The 16,978-nt window shown below is 39.0% G+C and overlaps 1 long non-coding RNA gene across 1 annotated transcript in view; it reads left to right on the forward strand.

The window, feature by feature from the left end:
• LOC122466671 overlaps positions 1-14,145 on the forward strand; it is a 109,179-nt gene extending 95,034 nt beyond the window's left edge. The window contains exons 3-5 of the long non-coding RNA XR_006292379.1: positions 2,033-2,116; positions 10,257-10,436; positions 12,465-14,145. This is a non-coding gene — a long non-coding RNA (uncharacterized LOC122466671). The remainder of the gene's footprint in view (positions 1-2,032; positions 2,117-10,256; positions 10,437-12,464) is intronic.
• Positions 14,146-16,978: the final 2,833 nt, after the last annotated feature.

Here is a 16,978-nt window from a genome sequence, read left to right on the forward strand (position 1 = left end):
TTTGGGCCTTATCCTCCTCCCACTGAAATCATTGGAAAACTCCCTTTGACTTCAATTGTCTGGGAAATCAGTCCTGCTAGGTCCTTACAGACTTCATTCTGGGGATCAGATTCCCTTCTACCTAATGTATTTCAATGACTTTCTGGCTGACACCACTATATCAGCATATCACTTACCAGGGGTATGAAGTTCATGTAGTCCTCTCTGAGGTCAGTGCTCTGACGTTTAGGAATCTGATCATAAAATGCCCGAAGTGCCCTTAATTCCTATTGACTTCTTATTGGGGGGGTCATCTCATGGAGTGGAAGTGGTAGATGAATCTATAAACAACATAAGAATGGCCATGCTGGATCAGAGCAATGGTCCATCTAGCCCAGTATTCTGTCTTCCAGCAGTGGTCAGCACCACACGCTTCAGAGAGAATTAATAGAAAGACAGGGCAATTAGTGAGTGACCCATCCCCTGTCATACAGTTCCACTTCTAGCAGCCAGAGGTTTAGGGATACTCAGCACATGGGGTTGCATCCCTGATCATCGTGGTGAATAGCTATTGATGTACCTATCCTCCATGTACTTATCTAATTCTTTTTTGAACCCAGTTATGCTTTTGGCCTTCATAACAACTCATGGCAGCAAGATCTTTTTTTCCTTACAAAACAAATTCATTAAGGATGAAATTCATCCCACTGCAGAGGCCCTATTAAGCTTACTAACTACTAAACTCAATTTAGGGCCCAATCTTGCAAGGCACTGAGTAAATACTTTTTGAGAGATGCTAAGTACCCACAACTCCTGCTGATTTCGGTGCTTTGCAGGATTCGGCTCCATTTAGCTCATAGAAGAGTAAGGTTAAAACCCAGGTTCCTTGAAATGCTCTGTAAATTAGGCTGTCACTTCCCAATATGCCTACTCTCCACTGGCTTAGGGAAAATCTATGCGCCTCTGCTCCACTTAATAGCATAGTAATATGCCACAGCATTCTTGGCTCAACTGCACATTCCTGTTAGGATGAGAAGAAGGTCCTAGGAGCTACTTTAACCCCATATTTAGTCCTGTACTGTCCTGGCTTCCCTCAACTCTCTTTGGAATCCATTTTAGAGTAGCAGCCGTGTTAGTCTGTATTCGCAAAAAGAAAAGGAGTACTTGTGGCACCTTAGAGACTAAAAAATTTATTTGAGCATAAGCTTTCGTGAGTCACAGCTCACTTCATCGGATGCATCCGATGAAGTGAGCTGTAGCTCATGAAAGCTTATGCTCAAATAAATTTTTTATTCTCTAAGGTTCCACAAGTACTCCTTTTCTTTTTGGAATCAGTGTGTGCTCCGCACCTTACAGGATCAGGCCCTGAGAGAGAAAGACTTCAGTGGCTAAAGTGCATGTCACACTTAGAAAACTTACCCTAAAAAAAATTCCTTGCCGCTCCCACTCAAACAACTCCCCCTCACCCCACCTCAGAAACTTTCTGTTTGCCACTTCGCATTTGACATAGGTCAGTAGCAGGTGCTCCAAAGAGATTATAACTGTTCTACAATATGCCAGTGTATTCCCCCTGTTCCTTGGTAACAATTTTTCCATCGGTCCATTCCTGTAATTCTAAAATTCCTGAAATTCTAAATCAACAGTTACTTAAGTCTCAATACTCAAATGAAATAATTATTTTACATACGTAATACATACAATGTGGCATATGTTTATGTATCGAGAAGTATCTTGATTGCAAAAATACAAAACCAGAACCAAAACCACCCTCTCCTTGTTATTGTAAGATTGCCATTGCTACAAAACCATGGGAGGTGCATATACAGAAGTTATGGTTGCTGAGCAACTATAACTGCACAATTTAATGCCTAAGAATTGTAGACTTAAAAAAATAGAAAAGAGCACAGGCAACAACAATCACCATGTTATTTCTCTCCCCTAGTAAGAGAAGTATATCCTGTAATGAAAATTATTCAATATGAGGTCTGTGATATTGTATTAATTTTCTGAAATGTATTTGACTTGAATTTACTCTGTTCTCAATACTCCCCAGGATCATTATAGTATCATCACTGGAAGCCAACTATTTGAACATTATGAAAAGATTTTACAAAGAGGATGGGAAGCATTAAGCAATGTAAGTTATCTCCAAGTATATTGTTTCAGATTTTAAAATGAGGGAATTCAGCTGATTTTACTGACATTGGATTGTCAGTGGAAAAACTGAAGTCCTGAGTTTATCCCCCAGCACAATCAGTGACAAGCTTCCCAACATTGCCCCACCAATGTGCCTTTCTCTTTATTGTAAAAGCCACCTATGGGGTGAGAAAGGTGTTAAGGCTCTGTGCCCAAGCAGTTCTAAGCCCCTATGCTGAGATAGATAAAAAGGGTGCTAATTAATACCAATTGTGATGCTGTGTTTTGCAGTGAAGACTTACCTATCCATGTTAGCAATCCAGCAGGGACTGGACTGGGCTCACCAGTTTAATCTTAGAAAATTCATCAGTTTAAACGTAAATGAAATAAAATCATAGTATTTTCTTTTCCCACCATAAAGATTAAATAATGTCTAAAATAATAAGACTCTAGTCTACCATATCCATAGCTCTTTCATAGGAATTATTTGAAAAGTTGGTTTGAATCTATAAATAATGAGCAAAGTCCTGATCCTGGTTCTCCTTGGGTAAAGAGTCTGGCCAGAGTTCGGCAGTTTAGCATGGTTGGATTTGCAGCGCTAATGCAATCCTGTTGGTATTGCTGCAGAACTGGTGGAATCTAAGGCTTGTCTACACTGCTTAAAAAAGCCCTCCCCAAAAGACAAAAGTTTTGCCGCAGCAAGTGGCAGTGTAAACAGCTCGTTATTGGCAGGAGCTCTCTCCTGTCAACAATGCGAACCCCACTTGTAGGGGGTGGAAGTATTTTGTTGGTAAAAGTGCTGACAAATACTTGACTTTTAGTGACACGGCCGTGTCGAAGCTGTGTAGTGTAGACAAAGCCTAAGACTGGGGCCTTTCCTGGTATCCTGAATGGCTGTTGGAGAGACATTGAGAAGAGAGGGCTGAGTAACTCACACAGAGATATCAGTGCTGTCTGATAACTTAGAAATGGAGTAGTTGATTAATGTGAAGGACTAATATGAAACGGCCCCTCCCAGGACACTGGAAGTGGAAGGAGATCATCAGGGTTCCTGTTGTTCACCACAAGCTACTTTATAAATAGAGGTGTAGCTGGTGAAGTACAGCTTAAGCAAATAGAGTAAAGACACACCTGAGTAGGTAAGCGAGTACATACCCTACATGCGTTCTACTTGCCAACCTATGTCTTGCTGTCTCTATTGTTATTTTTAGCTGTGTAGAGTCCCACTGCCTCCCTGCGGCTGGAATCCTTCCCCCACAGAGTGAAAGACTGCAGCAGCAGGGAAAGTTTCTTGCAGCTTCCCGCTACTGGAGCATTTCCCTTCCGCAGGGAAAGGCTGAGCCTTTCCTCGCTGTGTCCCTCTTGCAGATCCTTCCCCAGTGGCAGTGACAGGCTCTGGCAGCGCAAAGCTGCCGAAGCCTTTCCCTGCTGCCTTCCCTCTGCTAGAGCCTTTTTCTGACATATTCCTGCTTTTCACTCTGATGAGTAGCTGCATATACTCTCCACACTGCCACCAGTGGTGTGTAGTGTAGACGAAGCCTAGCTTTTGCTTTTGTTGTGTGATGCTGACCAAATTTTCTCACCATTCTCTCAGAACTGGCTTATGGCACTGGGCAGATATCTCAATGCTCAGATATGTATCAGATGTAGTTTTGAGGTGCTTTATATTACATGATATACTGTAAAATCTGGTCTGGGAAAAACAAATAATAAAAATAATTGGTCTAAAAGTGAGTTATGTGGGGCAACAGCAACATCAGAAGAGCAGGAAGAGAGAAGAACTGAGATGTTTTCTTGGGTTTTTTTCCTATTGTGCAAAATGGCTGAATCACATTGATCACACAGCAATGAGTCTAAATGGACTTAATGACTGGATGGAAAGCTCTTGTCAGACTTGTAAATATCTTTCCAATACCTCCCTGCCACCCCATTTTGGTTTATACATTCCTGATCATTCAGAGCTATTTTGTTTTATGAGTGCACTGAAATATCTGGCTTCCCTGCTGGGACCAAAATAAGGGTTAATCAGGTAATTTTTGTTTGGGTTGCATATTCCTAGTGCCTAATACTAATTGTGCAGAGTTAGCATCGACTGTGAAGAGTCTCTTTCCTAACTTTTCCTGACTGGATCACAAATATAGTATTGTACGACAATTATGTTTATAATAATATTTTATCATTTTCATATTTTAATATAATTAAAGTGGTTCTAATTCATTTCTAAAATCTCATTTTTCAGCAAATGGGAGAACATCTAAATCTTTAATTATATTGAATAGATATTTCAGAACAGGTGTTCAAAAGCCTGCAGGTGTCCCTGAAATGTTGGTGACTATGTCACCTTTCAACTGTTAAAGCAGAACTTTTTGGACTGAAATTACTCTCGGCAATATGTACTAGTGGTATTTCCCGTGCCAGTTCCGACGTTGTGAAGCACTCTCATGAATGAGTCAGTAGGTCAAATCATGCAGACCTTATTCATTCGTTACTCAGTCAAAACTTTGATTTCCTTACCTAAGAAAAGATTAAGTCCCCTATTTTCCATCTTGTTGCATACCTATCTCCAATGGGAATTTTGCCTGAGTGTGGATATCAAGATCGGGCCCATTAGTTGCAAAATGTAATCTAATTACAGACAGGTGTGCAACTTTTACAGCTGCTTTAGTTAACACAGAACAGCTTTCTTTCTGGTAGGCTTCTGTCTCAGGACTCCATTTGCATTCCATTCCAATTTATTTCTGGAGTCTGCAAGTTCCAAAGCACTTGAGAGGCACGTAGTCAGTAAGAGGTCTTCCAGCAACTAATACCACTCTTGTTTCAAACTTCATTTTAAGCCATAGGCTGGTATTGTCCCCGAGTCCTGCTGCTGCAAAATCCTAAGAGCAAGGCCCACATCTCTTGTCTGTGCATCTCCGAGCACTCTCTCCAAGAAATAATCACTGCCAGCACTCCTCACACACAATAAAAATCAATTAAAGAAACACCCAATGTAGCAACACGTAATACAGAACAATATATTCTCTTATCCTTCACTGATGGTTTAAGGGCCAAACTGTGGTATTTAGGAACCTGTTTGTGAATCACACAACACAGAGAAGTTTGGGGAGGAATTGTGCTTCAGGGAAAGCCATGGCTCAACCTTTTCCACATTCCCTTTGGGGTAATGTGCACTCATGGATGATGCACAGATGGCACATTAGCTACACTTGTCCCAAGCACAGGGATTGAAGTTGTTAATGGCCCTTGTTGGCAGTGTACACAGAGAATAGACTCCATGTAGTCCTCCACTCACCCACATACCTGCACAAGGATAGCCACAATCAGCTCTGAGTCTAACAGATGTGTTCAGGTTTTTTTAAAAGAATGTAAAAGTAAGAACAAGATTTGATGCTCAAATAAAAATATACTCAGTGTAGATAGTCTGTCACTATGGCTCAAAGGAAGGGCAGTCGATGAGAAAAGCATATAAACTGAAAACATGAAGTAATGCTTGAGACAGATTGCCAATACTATGTGGAAAGGCCACTTCTCCTATGAGCTCAATGTCTGGATAAGAATTCTGATTGAAGAAGACATTCTAAGCGATATGTGCTTAGAATGGAATATCAGGTGGGGTTTCACAGGGGTCCGGTTCTGTTCAATATCTTCATCAATGATTTAGATAATGGCATAGAGAGTACTCTTATAAAGTTTATGAATGATACCAAATTGGGATGGGTTGCAAGTGCTTTGGAGAATAGGATTAAAATTCAAAATGATCTGGACAAACTAGAGAAATGGTCTGAAGTAAATAGGATGAAATTCAATAAGGGCAAATGCAAAGTATTCCATTTAGGAAGGAATAATCAGTTGCACACATACAAAATGGGAAATGGCTGCCTAAGAAGGAGTACTGCAGAAAGGAATCTGGAGTCATAGTGATCACAAGCTAAAGATGAGTCAACAGTGCAACACTGTTGCAAAAAAAAGCAAACATAATTCTGCGATGTATTAGCAGGAGTGTTGTAAATAAGACACGAAGTAATTCTTCTGCTCTACTCAGCACTGATTAGGCTTCAACTGGAGTATTGTTTCCAGTTGTTGGCACCACATTTCAGGAAAGATGTGGATAAATTGGAGAAAGTCCAGAGAAGAGCAACAAAAAGGAGTATGTTTCCAGAAAACATGACCTATGAGGGAAGATTGAAAAAATTGGGTTTGTTTAGTCTGGAGAAGAGAAGATTGAGAGGGGACACGATAACAGCTTTCAAGTGCATACAAGGTTATTACAAGGAGGATAAGGAGGGAGGGAGGGAGGGAGAAAAATTGTTCTCTTTAATGACTGAGGATAGGAGAAGAAGCAAGAGCGGTTTTGGTTGGACATTAGGAAAAATGGTTAGGGTGGGTTTAAGCACTGGAATAAATTGCCTAGGGAGGTTGTGCAATCTCCATCACTGGAGATTTTTAAGAGCAAGTTAGATCAGCACCTGTCAGGGATGGTCTAGATAATACTTAGTCCTGCCATGAGTACAAGGGACTGGATTAGATGACCTCTCAAGGTCACTTTGAGTCCTATGATTCTATGAGGCGAAGCCAGCTTCTCTGGATATTATGTTGTTAAGAAATTACTTGAGACTAGAGATACAGTACTGTCAAAATTTAGTATAGGGGCTGAATTCTCCATAGACTTCTGTAAGATTATGCCACCAGAGACTTTGACTTTAGTGACCATATTGTGATCTGAAAAAGTGCAGGACATATACGAGGACATCATAAATGTACCTCTAAATTACTGATAGTAACCTGACCTGACTTGTACTTCGAAAAGGTCAGATTGGAGTTTTTGGTACCATCGAAATCAAGAGGCCCTTCATGAAGGATACTTTTCTTTCATAGACCTTGGGACAACTCAGCTGCTTTCAGGAGGTAGTCAGCACCTTGTAGTATTGGGCAGTGGGTCCCATATTTCAGAATATTTAATAAAAGTTTTGTTTGTGTATATTCTTAACAAGCTTCATCATTCTTGTTGGAACCTACTATTAACTTTTTTCCTCTATGCTTTTTAATTAGGAAAGATCTTTTTAAAGTTGTTTATTGGTGAACCATAAATATTTGCTTTAGTTAAACTCATATTATAAAAATATATATTATTCATTTCACAGTGAATACTGCACAGGTCTTCCTGTTCAGAGCTCCAGGGGAAAAAAGCCAATGGATTTATTTTCTCTTATAACTTGCATTAATAAACATTTTTTTTAAAAAAAAAACTCTTCCTTGACTGTGAAATGAATTTAAATGAACTTATTAAATAAGAAGATTTGCCAGGCAGGATCTGGATTAGTTTCTAATTTCTACAATAGATTTTTCTTACTTACTCTGATGCCTCCGCCCCATTCCAGTGCAAAGTACATGTATACTGTCATATGTGCTAGCTTAGCCTGCTTCTGCTACATAGCACACATAAACTATTCTGGACAGAAATTGTAACGATCACTGCATACATCTGTTGTTACAAGTAGTGGCTAATATATTTTCAATTCAAATTGTGGTCCTGATCCTATTCCTTTTGACGCAAAACCCACATGGATTCCAAAAAAGCATAAGAGAGCTTTCATGTCTAATTTTGGTGTAATAAAGTGGTAGTGACCCCGTAGTTTAGTTGCCTAGCACTTTTACTTATAAAAGATGCTTATGGCCACATTCTGATAAGCTCTAAGCACGGCGTTGTTTGCAGCAGGCCTTAGAAATTGGGTAAGAATAAGACTTTTAGGCTAACAAAATGTCCTTTCTGTGTCCCATGAAATTCTATTCCCATTTAGCTAAATTATAAACTATTAAACATTGCCATTTCCTTTCTGTTGTTTGCATTACTCAGGTTAATTTTGGCAGCTAAAATAATTGAACATGAAGATTCTAGATGGCACTTCCCACAGATCCCAGTCCGGAATTGGACCTCCCCACATAACCTCTCTGGATCCGAGCAACTCATTCCGCCTCTGGGAGCACCAAATGGGGAAAGAGGTCTTTATTTCCTAGGGAGAGAGAGCCAGTCTAGGTTAGGCTCTCCTGACCATCTGCTAGACCCAGTACATGGCACCAGTCACGCATCCTGATTCTGTGATAACAGCCTTCTCCTGCCACCAAGAAATGTAGTTAGTTCTGTTGACGGTTGTACATAATATCATTTTATCATTTGTTTTTACATTTTCCTTTCTTAAAATAGCCTCAGAAATTACATACAAAAGATATGTTAAAAGAATGTTATTTAGGTTAGAAAGGTAGGCATTTGAAAGTTAGGAAATGCCAGACTTATGGTTGTCCATGTGAGTGACTTCAATTCTGCCTCCTTTGTGCATACATATTATGATGCAGTCTTTAATTATATGATCACATACTATTTTTTCCACAAAACCCTGCTCATTTAGGCTATGTCTACACTAGAGAGCTTGCAGCTATGCCGCTGTAAGCTCTCTAGTGTAGCTGATCGAAGTCGATGGAAGAGACCTCTCCCGTCAACTTAATTAATCCACTCGCAATGAGTTGTGGTAGCTATGTCAGCAGGAGAAGCTGTCCACACCGGTGTTTATGTTGGTGTAACTTACGTCGCTCGGGGGGAGGTGGTTTATTCACACTCCTGAGCGACAAAAGTAATACTGACATAAGTGGTAGTATAGACAGAGCCTTAGTGGTATACGTGGAAAAATGAAGAGTGACATTTCCTAACTTTGGAGTGCTTGATTTTTAAACCCAAATAACTTTCTTCTAATGTAGATTTTTGTATGTAAATTTATATATCCAGTGCAGTATGCTAGAAAGTACCGGGGACTGCTGGCAAGTTTGTGGGATCTTGTATTTTTCTCTCTGGCAGTGAAGGGGAGACTCTTGAACCTTTCCTGTAGATTTCCAAAGGAGCCTCCTATCTTGCAGCTCTGTCGTTTCTTGCACACAATAGAAATGACCAAAAAAAAAAAAAAAAAAAACCTGGCTAAGAGAATATATTTAAATAATTATTCCTGCATATTTTATTAGTATTAAATAAATAGACCCTGGTAAATTGTTAGAACAGATAGTAAGTTTAATGCAAAAGGAACTCAAGCTTTAATGAACGTATGTTGACATGACCTTACAGTTTTACTTCGTCTCCCCCATTAACTTTCTATGCACCCAAGAACCTTTGGCTCGCTGCCTAAATAATAGAAGAATAATTAGACTAATAATTGAAGAATGCTAAGTCAAACACCTAAGGAATTTATCTTTAACAACTTACCGTTTTTTGCACTCTTCACGTAGTGCCTGATACTGTTTTTTAAAAATCATTTTGCAAACGTCCCACCGAAATTTTCATGAATAATTAGTGGGTCAGGCAACCATCAAAATGAGGTCAAATATCATGGGCTTATTCAATAAAAATAATGTCTGTCTCAGACAGCCTTCCAGAGAAAACCTGAGTTCATGCTAGCATACTGGCTAACTCATCCCATTGTACCTTCACATTGTAGTACATATATGGACCCAATCCCACAGCTATTATTTACATAAAACTTACAGTGATTTCACTGTAAGTTATGCGCATGCAAGGTCAGGTCTATTATAGGTAAGGACATATACTATTCAGAAATCTTCGAAAAACTGAGCCCAGTAGAATTATAAGGCTGGAGTAATGGCTTTAACTTGAAAAAAGAACAGGAGTACTTGTGGCACCTTAGAGACTAACAAATTGATTAGAGCATAAGCTTTCGTGGGCTACATCCCACTTCATCAGATGGACAGAATGCATTTTTATGCATCCAATGAAGTGGGCTGTAGCCCACGAAAGCTTATGCTCTAATAAATTGGTTAGTCTCTCAGGTGCCACAAGTACTCCTGTTCTTTTTGCGGATACAGACTAACATGGCTGCTACTCTGAAACCAGCTGTAACTTGGAACTTCTTTGCTTTTATTGGTTCAATTGCAACCCTTTAAAGCACTGTAACATTCTTTAAAATTTATTCTAATGTGTGTGAATTTAAGGCTGGTGAAAGATGCTGGATTAACAGTTTAGAGATTGAAATAATCTATTCAAACATAGAACAGATATAGTAATTGGGCCGACATTGCCCTACTAAAGTGCTTCATGCTTTAGAATATATAAGAAGTTGCCTCCTTCTTGCTCACTTTCCTAGGCATAAGACTAGCTGTCTCCAGGACTAGAACCACAAGCTATGGCCAAAGAGAACGGTAGGCTCCCTCACTTCCCACCCCAACAAGAAGGAAAAGGAGCCAGAAACCAGGCCCTGTCTGCACTTCAGGAAGGCACCTTGGGATGGGTTATAGAACCTGGCCAAGAAGGTGACCAGGAGCTGGTGAGTTTGGGAATATCTTGGGAGCTCAGCTGTCATGATTTTGTACCATGCAATTGTGAAGCAGGAACGGGAGCACAGCCTGACCTACCAGGCATTCCTGAAGGGAGAATTTAATGGAGTATGGGTTGCAATCAAAGTACCAGATTGTAAACTCTTTGGGGCAGGGCATTTTTTGTTTACCATATGTTTATGCAGTATCTAGCTTAATGTGGCCCCAGTCTGGTTTAGGGCACTGCAATATAAATGTTAAAAAGTAAACAGTAGAACAGTTCAAAGTCTACCTGTGGTGTGGGTTAGCTGCAAGGGCTGGTAAACTGCTGCTAATCTGCTAGAACCGATCAGAGAGGTTTGAGTGGTATCAGTATTTTATTTAACTCAGTTTTTTTGTTTGGACTATTTGATTTGTAACTACCTGATGTTACTTACATTTCTACTGTAAACTAGCAATGACATAATAAATTGCTATTCTCCCACTTATTCAGTATTGGAACTTGCTAGATAGTGATTATTTTTATTATTACAAATATTTGCATGCAAACTACACAAGTTCCTGCAACTTTTAAATTTAATCTATAACTATATCTAGCTAACTAACTCCAGGGATTGCAACTGACATGCAGGCAATTTGACTATTAATTGCTGAAAGCGAAAGGTGAATGATTATTTTGAGGTTAACAGTGTAGCTGGTCCTACATATATTTTGAAAAGGATCTTCATATATTTTGAAAATTAAGCCAAGCTGTGAATTCTTCTATCTAAGGAGATACAGCTATCATGGAATGATCTTCTGATGAAGGGGAGTTTTACTGTAAGCATTTGTTCATAATGTCACTCCTCCTTTAAATTATTTTAACACATGCAACCTTATTCCAAATGTTCAGTGTCCTGGTAGGGGAACACAATATATTTTGATAGGAACTTCTCAGGCAGCTAGGTAAATAGGGGGATGCAATCCCAACCAATTGCTAGTTTCAAGTATTTCTTCTGGATTAAAATGTTTCCCGGTTACCCCAGTTATTAATGAATGAATTAAAGATACTGCTTCATATTTCCAAGGCCCTATTATTAATGACTGAATGATACTGCTTCATATTTCCAAGGAAGTCCAGGAAGCTGTGCCACATATCGACTCCTTTCTTTAATACACTGTAAAAGTTCCTCCTTCACACTACCTACTCTGTTGTTGTAATTAAGAATCTACATCACTAAATGCCAAGCTTCAAACCTGAGTTTACTGTCTGCTTGACAGACTCCAACCATTTCCTGCTTTGGAGCTAGTTTCCACTGAAGACACATCATGAACTCAACAGCTTGTTATCATGAAAACTATCATCATAGGCAATGAGGATACTGATTTTAAAAACAGTCTTGGATTGCATATGTGGATGGAGCACCTGACCATCTTAGAAACACTCTATCTGATCCAAAAAGATAACTACTTGATCAGCAGCATTCCTATTGGTTTCCATAATTGATTAATAAAATGATAAGAGTAGGCCATGACAACCTGACTTCAGTTGGACCTCTGAAAATCAGGCCCCAAATGTCAGTGTCAGACATTGTCAAGAACACTGTTTTACTTTTCAAATATTTAGGCCTACAAAAACGTGTATTTGCACACCTAATTTGTGTGTCACTGAGCTTATTTGTGTGGGCAATTGTTGTAATTTGTGCATGCAAATAACCACGTAGACACATTACTGCTGCATTCTTTATAGGAAGTTTTCTACCACTTGTGCAACGGAAATGGGCAGATGACTCAGCGATTTTGAGTTCTTACAGAACTATTTATTAATGGCAACTGAATTACTCTATCATTTTCATCCATTATTTCCAGTTTCACAAAATTACAGCTTTTAAGCTTTCCCTGGCTACATCTTCTAAAACTATTTCAGGTGTGTATTGAAAAAGATTTCCTGAAAGCAAGCATATTGTTTATATGGCATGACAGATGTATCTACAACTTGGTGGCTATGAATTTTTGCCTGATGTATAAATTTGACTAGCTGATGTTTTTGTTGTATGCAGGTATAATATCCCAGAAAAGATCATGTCTGAGAAGAACAAGGGTTTGACTGAGAAGCACACGGTATAGCTCAGGAGGGGCAGGGTGCCAGGGTGCTCCCTTGATCCTGGGCTGCTATGTGCTGGACTGCTCCCTTGGTGTAACTTAGAGCAGCTTCTGGCTGTGCAAGCTGCAAACTGTCTCCAGGATATGATGCAGCAATTGGAGATCAGTGAGGCGACATGAGTTGTCCCTTTCCACCAGCCCTGCACGCTGGGTGAGCCTCTGGAGTTCTCTTTGTTGGTTCCATGCCCAGATTCTGTTGGAGCTGTGGTGCAAAGCCTTTGTACCTTTGGATCTGGGCCTGTACCTCTTTGTTGAGCAAGACTACCTGAAAAGGCAAGACTACCTTGCACAGTAGTGAAGTACTACTAAAATTATTGATTAGAGTGATTGGACTTACAAAAGAGTAACCAACAAATCAATACAATCCTTTGCGGGGGAGCAGGAAATGGAATATTGGAGAGCACTGAGGTGGTGCATATACTCCCAAAGAACATTCATGTACTTGTGCATGTATCAATGGGGTAAGCAGAAACTTGGGTCAGCTGAACTGGTACTTGAAAAGGAATTTGCTTTGTATTATTAATGAGAGGCTCTTCACAGAGGGGAATTTTGTCTTGATCTCTTTATTTTAGGTATTGCTAAGACTCCAGTAATCATGGTATCTACACACCAGATCCTCCTGTACTCTTTTCTCCCTCTGCCACCCAGCCCAGTTTTCTTTTGTGTCTTCCCTCCCCCATTTGTCATTCTCTTCTGCTTGTTCTGTCTCTTTTACCACATCCATTGCCTCTTTGCCTTTCCTCACTTACTATCCTTATGTTATTCTATTCACTGTGTATTGTTTCCTTATCGTCCCTTCCTCATCTTCTTTCACCCCTCCCTTCTTCCTTTCCCCAGTGCTGCTGGTTGGTCCCCTCTAGCTACATATGTTTATGTTGCCCCCTTTGTTCTAGAGGTTTGCTCTTTTGGCTTTTGCTGTTAGCTCTTTTATCCCTGTGTCATGATCTCCAACCTCTCTATTTCACCACCTTCCTCCATTCTCTCTTTCTCAACAAAGAGCAAAGGGCCCCAGAAGTCAGTACACAAAGCATCAAGAAGCAAGTAGCTAGTAGCAGAGGCAGAAGCTTAGGGGGTCTATGTTTTTTTAATTGTGTGTCAGAGTATTTGGCTCCCACTTGATTGGGGAGAAATGAGTATGAGGGGGAAACTGTACCATTCTATATGTTGCATAGGCCTTACATTAACTCTGGGATTAAGTTCGAGATTTGTGTTTCATATAATTCTCATGTGTTGTTGTTAGTCCTTCCTTCCTTATCAGATAATGATCATCAGTGCCACCTCCCTATTCTGATCATTTCCTTGAATGCTTACAGTGTCACCACTTCATTTCAAGGCTTGTCCAGAGAACTTTTATCTATTCATTAGATTTTTCTTTTATGCCTTTTCTTCAAGCCACACATTTTCCCCCCTTCTGATCTCTACGTATATAGTTCACTTTCTTTGACTGGGTCTCTGTTCCTCTTAGGAAAAAAACTATCTCCATTTTATATGTGACTTATATTTAAAAAACATTTTGTTTTTTACTCCACATTCAATATTTTGTACTCCACATTCAGTACTAATTCATGGTTTGTTTAATTGTGTGACACAATGTGCTTCTTAAGAAATGAGTAAGTGGAAAATAAAAGATGTGGAGAAACTCAAAAACTGATAACGAATTTGCTTTTTCAAATAAAAAGGCTAACTAGAACTAGTGGTATGAATCCATTTGACGACAGCATTTCTGTACATTCTTTCCTGATACTGCATTCTAAATTTTGAGTGGAATTTAAACATGATAGCTCTAATGTGAACCAATAACCATTTTTTAGTTCATTAAAGAGTTCATACACATTGTTTTATGAACCTTTATTGTTTAAAGGAATATTGAACATCCCTGTATGAGAGGTCTGGAAATGTGAATGCTTCAATAGTAAGACCTAAATGTACATATTTATTACATTTTACAAGTATTCTAATACCAGATACATATTTAGACACAGTTGCTTTATCGGCTTTTTAACTGCACTTGAAAAAGTGACTGTGAAGAAGCAGATCTATCCTTCAGTAAGTCTTGGTCTAAATCAGCTAAAGACAAGACTGACTGCAAATTACACTGACCTGAAATGAGTTAAGGTAGTCACAGCCAAGTTCCACTGAACGTTTATCAAACACCACAAACTGACATCTGTTTTCTTCAGATCTAATAGATCATAGGAATATGAGCAAGAAGAATAGTGGCATCAAAAAAACTGCATCACTTTTTTGGAATAAGATGCAGAGAAGGAATCTCATGCTGCCCTAGTCCTGTAATACACCTAAACTATAGCTGCCCTTGGGAATGTTCCACTCAGGCTTCAGAGAAAAAGAATTAGTGTTTCATTTTCCAGGACTGTCACACCCCACCTTAATGAGCACTTAAAAGAGATGAATGTGCTGGGAATGAAAAGATTTATTTGAGATATTTAAATAATCTCTCTCAGCTATAACTAATCTGACACATTGCTCTCACAGTGATATTTTTCTGTTATTTTTGATAATATCCAATATAAGTTTGTTGCCGGGGGATGTTGTGGGAAAAAAATATGCAGTTCAGATTACAACCAAGAGCAGAAGCAACAGTAGTCAGAATAACGCTAAACTGATATCATTTACACCCTGATGACAATCATTTAAATTAATACATTTAATTCAATTTTAGAATGTAAATAGCTAAATAAATATCTCATCAAATTTTGGGGAAATTAATAGCACAACAGATCTTAAATACTTTACAGCACACTAAAAATCCTTGTGAGAGTTATGACACAGTCTGTTACTATCAGCCATGAAGTACATTACAAAGGTAATGTGGGTTTAAGAAAGAACTACTGCAGAATGTATATTTTCATTATCAAAAACGTTAAGCCATTTATCCTGAGGAGTCAGAATAATCATTAATGGCTGGAAATTTATGGTGCCAGATCTTAAACTAATGTGAATGATTCCAGGTGTTACTAATGGCTTCGGTGAAATGTGCCAGTATCTAAGACTTCTACTAAATCTGAGGTAATAGTCGAACGCTTAATCTCGACAGATGAGTAGCAATTTAACTGACACATTGATTGGATTCTGTAGGCTTAAATGGCACACATTGTAAAGGTACGGTCAAACAGCAATCAAGAGGGTGACTTGGAAGTCATTCGCTTTCAAGGCATACCACTGTATTTGTGTTGGAAAGGTTGTATTTAACCTACTTTGAAAGTATTATCTTTTAAGTGTGTGGGTACTTTTTGATGTATGTGATGTCAAAGTGTAAAAACTTTTTTTCCTTTTTAGTAATTAATACTTTATTTTTTAATTAGAACTCACTAGAAGACTGACTGACTGACTGACTGACTGATTGCAGGCTGAATGAACCAGCCAAATTTAAACATTTTAAATGGCCCAAAAGCTTAGACCAGCTCTAATTAGTTTAATGCCGCTGTGCAGCAAAATGAAATTGTATTTATCAAATTAATGTGGAATGTCAATATTCGTTAGTGTTGCGTACTACTCCATATATTTAAATTTGATATAAGAAGTTATCCCTTGGTAGCTTTTAGTGAATAGTATTGAAGGGAGCTCTGTCCAAGAAAGAACGCAGTGGATTTACAGTATTGGACATTGATTTTAATGGTGCATATGCTGAGGCTGCATTATAGCTTTATGGTGTGGAGGTCATATGAAAAGATTGGCCACCTCTGACAGACAATCAACATTAGTACAATCCTTTTACCTCCTGTTCATTAACAATGGCTTTGCAACAATGAAACCTGCCCACCCTAAAACACAGTTTGCATTGTAGACGCTACCTCACTGCTGTCAACATACTTTGAAACCACATAAAAATAAATTATCCATAGGTTTACCTGTCGGAAAGATAGATTCGGTGCATCAGACTGTTGCAGCCATTTCAAGTGACAGGGGTGCCTATCATGTTCTTGTAATAGGGTCAAACAGCTGGATGGGGATTTAACGCTCAGCAAGGCCAGAAGGCCTGAGCACTTCAAGTGTAGGATGAATGGAGTGATAGAAGGCAGCAAGACCTGTTTATTACAGCATTTTTCTGCTTCACTGCAAACCTGTAATGATTGCCACACTGCTGGATTGACAGTTGCCCTCTTTCTTCTAGTGCTTGTGAAAAGTGGGTGAAGGCAAAAAATTGTGCCTGCTGACCTATCTCAATGCCCCATAAAGAGTTCAATTTACTTCTCCTGACAAGCAGGTGATAAGTTGTTTTTGGTTGTATTTGATTGGCCCACGTAGGTTAAATAAAACAAGTGTTTAATTAATGTTGCAAAAACTGCTTTCCTGTATCAATTCTTTTAATTAACAAGACATGTACTCCCATTATTATGTTTTCCCTCTTGTTCTTTTCTCAAATTGCTACCATTGTTATAGTGTTTCTCAT

This window comes from Chelonia mydas, chromosome 7 (assembly GCF_015237465.2).
Source record: "Chelonia mydas isolate rCheMyd1 chromosome 7, rCheMyd1.pri.v2, whole genome shotgun sequence".
In the NCBI taxonomy this organism is placed as follows: Eukaryota; Metazoa; Chordata; order Testudines; family Cheloniidae; genus Chelonia; species Chelonia mydas.